This window comes from Tachyglossus aculeatus, chromosome 3, assembly GCF_015852505.1.
Source record: "Tachyglossus aculeatus isolate mTacAcu1 chromosome 3, mTacAcu1.pri, whole genome shotgun sequence".
In the NCBI taxonomy this organism is placed as follows: Eukaryota; Metazoa; Chordata; class Mammalia; order Monotremata; family Tachyglossidae; genus Tachyglossus; species Tachyglossus aculeatus.
The window spans coordinates 80,572,997-80,581,736 of NC_052068.1; the positions used below are offsets into that span (position 1 = coordinate 80,572,997).

At 41.4% G+C, this 8,740-nt stretch overlaps 1 protein-coding gene across 1 annotated transcript in view; it reads right to left on the reverse strand.

Annotated features, from left to right (window-relative positions):
• The window catches only part of WDR7 (WD repeat domain 7), a 451,784-nt gene extending 443,644 nt beyond the window's left edge, over nt 1-8,140 (reverse strand). Inside the window, exon 1 of the mRNA XM_038743534.1 lies at nt 8,122-8,140. The gene's annotated coding sequence lies outside the window, so the exon portion shown is untranslated. The remainder of the gene's footprint in view (nt 1-8,121) is intronic.
• Between the last annotated feature and the right edge of the window lie 600 nt (nt 8,141-8,740).

Here is an 8,740-nt window from a genome sequence, read left to right on the forward strand (position 1 = left end):
GCTCTGAAATTGTTACTGGGAAATCTTGAAAGAATTGAGAGGAGGAAAGGGGAACGTTTAGGGGGAGAAAGGGAAAAAGGGAATCTCTGGAAGCTAGTTAGGAGGAAAGCATGGCAGATGGATGTAAAGGAGATTCATGGAGCCACTCAGAGCCAGACACAGCTTAAGGTGACCACTGAAAGAACTCAAGAATTCCAGACGACCCTTTGCTGACCCCTCAATACACATTTAAAGAAATACTATTAACTGTTAAATATAACAAAAACAAAAAACAGTGTGCATTCACCTTATGGAAACCACTGTTTATACTTCTGAACATTCCTTGACTCAATTTTTGGTTTTGAAATTGATAGGATGAAGATCACTCACATTATTTGAGGCGGAAGCAACAGACAGTAACATACTTAGATACTTTGTGTAGGAATTGGAGGACCTTAAATACTTGCTGACTGAACTACTAAATGCTGAAACTAAAATTGGCTAGTGCTATGTTAACCCATCGCACTTCTGGAGGTCTGTACTAAGTTTTCAGGACAGCACGATAGTTAGAAGACTCTCCCCCTGCCCTCAAGTGGCTTACGAACGAGTGCAAGACAGACAAGTGACCGCTCGAGTATTTGCCCCCTTGAGAGGCGGTAGATCCATAAAAACCAGACTGCCTGCCAGAAAATCAGATGGAAAACCACCTAGACGCTGTCCACCCACCTCTGACCATCCTGAATTTTCCCAGTAACCGAATGGGATAGTGCCAGGGGCAAAATAGAGATCTCCCTTTGTAATGTAACTGCCAACCCAGTCCTCTTTCCTCTCTTCTTCCTACAAAAGAACTTTTTCTCTTCCTAAACCAGCACGACTAACTCTGCATTTTTTTATCCCCCGCCAGGAAAATCGATTCAGATTAAGATGCTGAAACCTCTCACAGTTTCCAAGGAAATTCCAAGAGATGCAGCATGGCTTGGTGGATAGAGCACAGGCCTGGGAATCAGGGGGGCCAGGTTTCTAATCCAGGCTCCACCACATGGCTGCTTGGTGACCTTGGGCAACTCACTTCACTTCTGTGTCTCAGTCACCTACCTCACCTGTAATATGGGGATTAATCAATCAATCAATCAATCGTATTTATTGAGCGCTTACTGTGTGCAGAGCGCTGGACTAAGCGCTTGGGAAGTCCAAGTTGGCAACAGATAGAAACGGTCCCTACCCAACGGTGGGCTCACAGTCTAGAAGGGGGAGACAGACAACAGTCATATTCTGCTCTTTGTACTTTTAGCCTCTGAGGATAAACAGATAGATTTTTTTTAATTGGTGGTGATTTAAAAGCTTGGAACCAACAGGGAATGTCCTATCCAAAAACACCACACACAGCCACTGCTGTGCAGAAATTTGTAGAAATTGTACAAATTACTCAGATCCAATTTCATTTAGGCTTTGAATTAGAAAAAGGACCGTGTTAGGGGAAAAAAATGATTGTAGGATTCATTCTGAGGTGACACAACACATACAATGCAGCAAAAGGCAGCAAAAGACAGAGACCGACAAGGCCAGTAAATAAGTAACAACAGATTATTTTGCAGCACTAATTTCTCAAATTTGAAAACTGTACGTTTTAGAAAAGAGCAAAGTTCACCTATATCGTGGTGCTTGTCATTTTAGTTCCAGATCTAAGGTTGGCTTTTATTTACACCAATTAACTGCTATCTAAACTACAAATCTTCCCTTTGGCATGGGACATGTTTAAATCAATCAAGCATGAGGGATGAGCCAGACTGAACTGAGAACAAAGCATGTTCTGCAAAAGAGATTATTTCTTCTCTCAAAAATTACGGTAAAGCATATCATCATCATCATCATCAATCGTATTTATTGAGCACTTACTGTGTGCAGAGCACTGTACTAAGCGCTTGGGAAGTACAAGTTGGCAACATATAGAGACAGTCCCTACCCAACAGTGGGCTCACAGTCTAAAAGGGGGAGACACCGATGTATCCTTTCAATATTGCATAGGCTCTTTAAAGAAATCTCAAATATCCCTAATAAGACCACAGTTTTCAAGATTTTGGTTTTAAAAATGGTGTAGCTTAAATTCCTTAAATTTTACAGTATCACAAATGGTATGACTGAACTAGCGGATATTTGAATGCCACTCATCATATTTTGTGTGCTACACGATACATTAACTTGTATTCAAATCCCGGCTCTGCCAATTGTCAGCTGTGTGCCTTTGGGCAAGTCAGTTCACTTCTCTGGGCCTCAGTTCCCTCATCTGTAAAATGGGGATGAAGACTGTGAGCCCCCCCGTGGGACAACCTGATCACCTTGGAACCTCCCCAGCTCTTAGAACAGTGCTTTGCACATAGTAAGCGCTTAATAAATGCCATCATCATTATTATTATTATTATTATTATTATTATTATTATTCATTAACTACCTTCCCAATGAAGAGCTCAATTTCCTTTAAAAACCAACAGCAGAGTACCCAACCAATATTTTTCCTTGTCAAAAATAGCAAATTGAATTTGGGCAACCAACTTGACTGTGGGCGGGGAATGTGTCTGTTTATTGTTAAATTGCACTCTTCCAAGCACTTAATACAGTGCTCTGCACACAATAAGCGCCCTTCGAGACTGTGAGCCCATTGTTGCGTCGGGACCTTCTCTACATGTTGCCGACTTGTACTTCCCAAGCGCTTAGTACAGTGCTCTGCACACAGTAAGCGCCCTTCGAGACTGTGAGCCCATTGTTGCGTCGGGACCTTCTCTACATGTTGCCGACTTGTACTTCCCAAGCGCTTAGTACAGTGCTCTGCACACAGTAAGCGCTCAATAAATAGGATTGAATGAATAAATACAATTGAAGGAATGAATATGATCAGCACCTGGGACAGGGGATTTAAGATCTTCAACTAAAGAAAATCATCTGAGGGAGTTAGGGTAGGGTGAGAAGGAGATGCGCGATCATGCACATGTATAGTCTGTTCCCCCTCCCTTCAAAACCCAGGGAATTTTTGACATTTCTGCAATTTAAGGACTCAAAATTCTTCTCATTGTAGAGGAATTATTAAGTGATACCCAAATACCCAGGACCTTGCAACCAAAGAACTTGGTTATCTAGGAATTTTAATAAATACACTGATCTACAGTGAAATGAGATCCGGTTTTAGAGTGGCCGCGGTTGGCTTGCCGGATACGGTCCTTCCATTTCTAGTCAAGGCAGAATTCTACCTTAGGCAGATTTGGATGATATTTCTTTTCATTCATTCAATCATATTTATTGAGTGCTTCGTGTGTGGTCACAGTCTTAATCCCCATTTTACAGATGAGGCAACTGAGGCACAGCGAAGTTAAGCGGCTTGCCCAAGGCCACACAGCAGACAAATCAATCAATCGATCGCTCGTATGTATTGAACGCTTACTGTGTACAGAGCACTGTACTGAGCGCTTGGGAAGTACAAGTTGGCAACATACAGAGACGGCCCCTACCCAACAGTGGCAGAGCCGGGATTTGAACCCAAGGCCTTCTGTGGGTGGGAGCCGCATGGCTGAGTGGGGTTCTAATCCCGGCTCCGCCACTTATCAGCTGCGTGACTTTGGACAAGTCACTTAACTTCTCTGGGCCTCAGTTCCCTCATCTGTAAAATGGGGGTTAAGACTGTGAGCCCCGCGTGGGACAACCTGATTACCATCTACCCCAGCACTTAAAGCAGTGCTTGTCACATAGTAAGCGCTTAACATACCACCACCATCCTCCTCCTCCTCCTCCTCCAAGCTGCCTCCCCTCAACACGAGAAGCAACATGGCCTATGGAAAGAGCACAGATCCGACTGGAGCACCTGGGTTCTAATCCTGCCTCCACCGCCTGTCATCTCTCTTCCTCCCTTCAAAGCCCTACTGAGAGCTCACCTCCTCCAGGAGGCCTTCCCACACTGAGGCCCCTCCTTCCTCTCCCTCTCGCCCCCCTCTCCATCCCCCCATCTTACCTCCTTCCCTTCCCCACAGCACCTGTATATATGTATATATGTTTGTACGTATATATTACTCTATTTATCTTACTTGTACATATCTTTTCTATTTATTTTACTTTGTTAGTATGTTTGGTTTTGTTCTCTGTCTCCCCCTTTTAGACTGTGAGCCCACTGTTGGGGAGGGACTGTCTCTATATGTTGCCAACTTCCCAAGCGCTTAGTACAGTGCTCTGCACACAGTAAGCGCTCAATAAATACGATTGATTGATTGATGTCTGTGACCTTGGGTGAGTCACTTCACTTCTCTGGGCCTCAGTTCTCTCAACTGTAAAATGGGGATTAAATACCTGTTCTTCCTATTTAAACTGTGAGCCCCATGAGGCTCAGTTGATTAGGCTAATCAGTTAATTAGGCTTTGTCCAACCTAAATACGATAAATACGATAAATAAATACGATTGATTGATTGATCAACTGATTGACTGATTGATCAATCTCTGTGACCTTGGGTGAGTCACTTCACTTCTCTGGGCCTCAGTTCTCTCAACTGTAAAATGGGGATTAAATACCTGTTCTCCTTCCTATTTAAACTGTGAGCCCCATGGGGCTCAGCTAATCAGTTAATTAGGCTTTGTCCAACCTAATTAATTTGTACCTATCCCAGTGCTTGGCACAGTATTTGACACATAGTAAATGCTTAAATACCACACACACACATAAAAAAATAAGCGCCACCAAGTTTCCACACTTTCTTTTCCTTTGCATTAAAGCATATAAAAGTCACTTATGCTCTTCCAGCACCAACTCCTCACAATGATAGTTCATTAAAGACAGGGACCGTGTCCTCTAAGTCTGTTGTATTGTACTCTCCAAAGCGCTTAGTGCAATGCTCTGCACATAGTAAGCACTCAAATACCTCTGATTAACAGTCATAGTAAGTCACTTTTTTTCCAGTGTGGGAAATAGACTACTATCCCCTTAACTGAAGTTTATTTTAACGTCTATGTTCCTTTCTAAACTGCAAGATCCTTGTGGGCAGAGAGTGTGTCTATTTATTTATTTTACTTGTACATATCTATTCTATTTATTTTATTTTCTTAATATGTTTGGTTTTGTTCTCTGCCTCCCCCTTTTAGACTGTGAGCCCACTGTTGGGTAGGGACTGTCTCTATACGTTGCCAACTTGTACTTCCCAAGCGCTTAGTCCAGTGCTCTGCACAAGGTAAGCGCTCAATAAATACGATTGATTGATTGTCTAACAACTCTACTGTACTGTGCTCTCCCAAGTGCTTAGTAAAGTGCCCCAGACACAGTAAGTAGTCAGATACCGTGGCTCAGTGGAAAGAGCCCGGGCTTTGGAGTCAGAGGTCATGGGTTCAAATCCCGGCTCCGCCTCTTGTCAGCTGGGTGACTTTGGGCAAGTCACTTCACTTCTCTGCGCCTCAGTTACCTCAGCTGGAAAATGGGGATTAAGACTGTGAGCCCCCCGGGGGACACCTGTAACCTCCCAAGCGCGTAGAACAGTGCTTTGCACACAGTAAGCGCTTAATAAATGCTATCATTATTATTATTGTTATTATTATTCAATACCACTGATTGATAATCAAATTCAATTATACGTGAAAATAAATGGTTCATTTCTGACCGCTGCCATTCATTTTTAAAATTACAAATTTTAAATCATTTGTCTATAATAACAAAATAACAAATTTAAATTGGTATTGAAAGAACAAAAACTCCTCCCTGTTGGCTTTCAAGCTCTCCACCACCTTGCCCCTTCATGCTTCACCTCAATTCTGTCCTTCTACCACCCAGCCTGCCCACTCTGCTTCTCTGGTGCCGCTGACCTTCTCACTTGCCCCGATCTCACCTGTTTTTGAGATCGATAAATACGACTGAGATCGTATAAATCAATAAATCAATAATCAATAATCAATAAATACGATTGATTGATTGCCGCCACGTCCTACCTCTGGCCGGGAACGCCCTCCCTCCTCTATTCCTACAGACTGAGTCAGCTACGGGAGTGCACTGTGCAGGCTGGGCTGTAGTAGGTTACTATTATTGTTATTATTATTATTATTATTATTAGGTGGGTGGGTAGCCACTGGAGTTTTTTGAGGAGCGGGGTGTCGTGTCCTGAACGTTTTGGGGGAAAAATGATCCGGGCACCGGAGTGAAGTAGGGACTGGAGTTGGGAGAGACAGGAGGCTGGGAGGTCAGCAAGGAAGCTGACGCCGTAATCTGGGTGGGATGGGAAGAGCGACTTTATTTCTGTGGTAGCAGTTTGGATAGAGAGGAAAGGGCAGATTTTAGGGATGTTGGGAAGGTGGGACCGGCAGGATTTAGTGACGGATTGAGCATGTGAGTTGAGAGAGAAGAGTCAAGGACTCCCAGTAGCACCAACCCAACAAACGCCCTCTGACTTTTATTATTATTATTATTATTATTATTATTATTATTATTATTATTACTGGCCTCAGTACTTACATTCACAGGTTTTTTTAATTATCTATCAATCGTATTTATCGCATTTATTGAGCGCTTACTGTGTGCACAGCACTGTACTAAGCGCTTGGGAAGTACAAGTTGGCAACATATAGAGACAGTCCCTACCCAACAGTAGGCTCACAGTCTAATTATCATTATTATTATTATTAATGCGAATAGTCTTTTTATATGCATTTATTCACATAGATTTCATCCTGTTTATTTGTATTCCTTCCCTGCTCTCCTTGTTCTTCTTCAGGCTCCCACTATTTGTAAATAATTTCACCTGTCCCCTCCACTCCATTGTAAATGCCTTGTGGGGGGCAGGGATTAAGTGTCTTGTTTCTTTGTACTGTTTCCCACACGCTGAGAACAGTGCTCTGAATCCATCAATCAATCAATCAATCGTATTTATTGAGCGCTTACTGAACTCCTTAGACATATAAATACCATTTCCATTGTGTGGTACACAAATCTTTACTACTGCTATACACGTAAATAATTTATTTCTATTAATGTCTGTCTCGCCCTCTAGACTGTAAGCTCATTGTGGGCAGGGAACATGTCTACCAACTCTGTTATATGGCTGAATTTGACTCTCCAAGCACTTTAGTACAGTGTTCTGCACACAGTAAGCGCTCAATAAATACCACTGATGATGTTTGTACTTCCCAAGCGCTTAGTACAGTGCTCTGCACACAGTAAGCGCTCAATAAATACGATTGATGATGATGATGATGATAAGCACACAACTGATTCTTCCAATATCACTTGGATTTCTACCCAGACAGATGCGTGCTGCTGGAAGAACATTCCCCAAATCCACAAGAGCACTTTGTTCAAAGTGCATACAATGCACAAACATTACTGCTGAACTGACCAAAGGGAAAATAATATTTTCATACCCATGCAAACCAATTTAAAAACAAGTACCAGAAAAGGACAAATGTAATGGATGTCTAGACATCATATTTTTATTCATTCTTTCATGAACTTTAAAATAAAATGTAGTTTTTCTTACATTTTACTAGACTACTTTCAATAGCGATTTCAATTTAACGAGAAAGGTTAATAGTAGAATAGGGGAAATAGAACAGTATTGATCAGCATCCAACATTAAAACGAATTTCTTGGCAAATATGCTTAGAAACATATTGTAAATGGATATGCGCCACCAACTCACTTGTTCCATAGCCCACTGTCCAGCATAATACATGAAAATTCATCTTTTAAATGTCACTTTAGAAGCATGATATCCTGTGTGGGTGTTACAGCAGACTTTCTGCTCTTCATTTCTTAAACTAAGTCATCTAATTTTTAAAATGATACATATTTAGGACATGTCTCAATTCTACAGAAGCACATGCATCTTCTTTCCACGGAAAAGTAGAAATAATTTTTACTTTAATGATACATATTTAGGACATTTCTCTTAATTCTACAGAAACACATGCATCTTCTTTCCACGGAAAAGTAGAAATAATTTTTACTTTTAGTAGAGATATAGTAATTGCACTGAAAATACTTGTCATGTGACTTTTAGAGGTGAAAAGGAAATTCATCCCTACTGTTCCATAAATTCACCTGAAGGGGGGATTGGATTACGGGAATTTATACGAAAACTACAAAAACAACAACATTTATCTTCTAGACCGTGTTCTTCCCACACTACCTGATTTCTTTGATGGTTTTCAACAAGACGTTTCTGAGCTATCACTGTAAATTTCTTCATTCTCATGGAATAGCAAACTCCTGTTGGTGGATGAATGAATTAGGCAGCGTCTATATCCCTATGGACTTTTAGATCCTTCCCTGGGTTAGTTAATATCAGGACGTAATCAATATTTCTTTTTTCTTTCAGTGACTGCAAACAAGCCTATTAACCAAGGCAAAAGTAAAATTAAGGCAAATAAGCCAAGGCAACCCATAAAAGTGGCTTGGGTTTTAATGATTTAAAGCAGTTTTATTATTATTATTAAAGTTTTTAATTACATCCAGTCCTCCGAAAATACAGGGGTTGCATTCGCACAAAAAAAATCGCACGACGAAACGCTCACTTGTGGCGCCTGGCATCACATGCTTACACACACACTGTAGCATCCAATTTCCAAAAGCTCCCTAACTCTTCACACTACAGCTAAAACACACATTCTGGTAGCATTGGTTGTAGCCTTGCATTGTAAATCCATTATTGGTAGCTTTCCTCTCAGATGAAGAGAATAATACAGCTCCCACCCAATTTTTAAATCGGATGGAAGTCAGACCTGTGGCTGTGTGGGTCAAAATGGAAA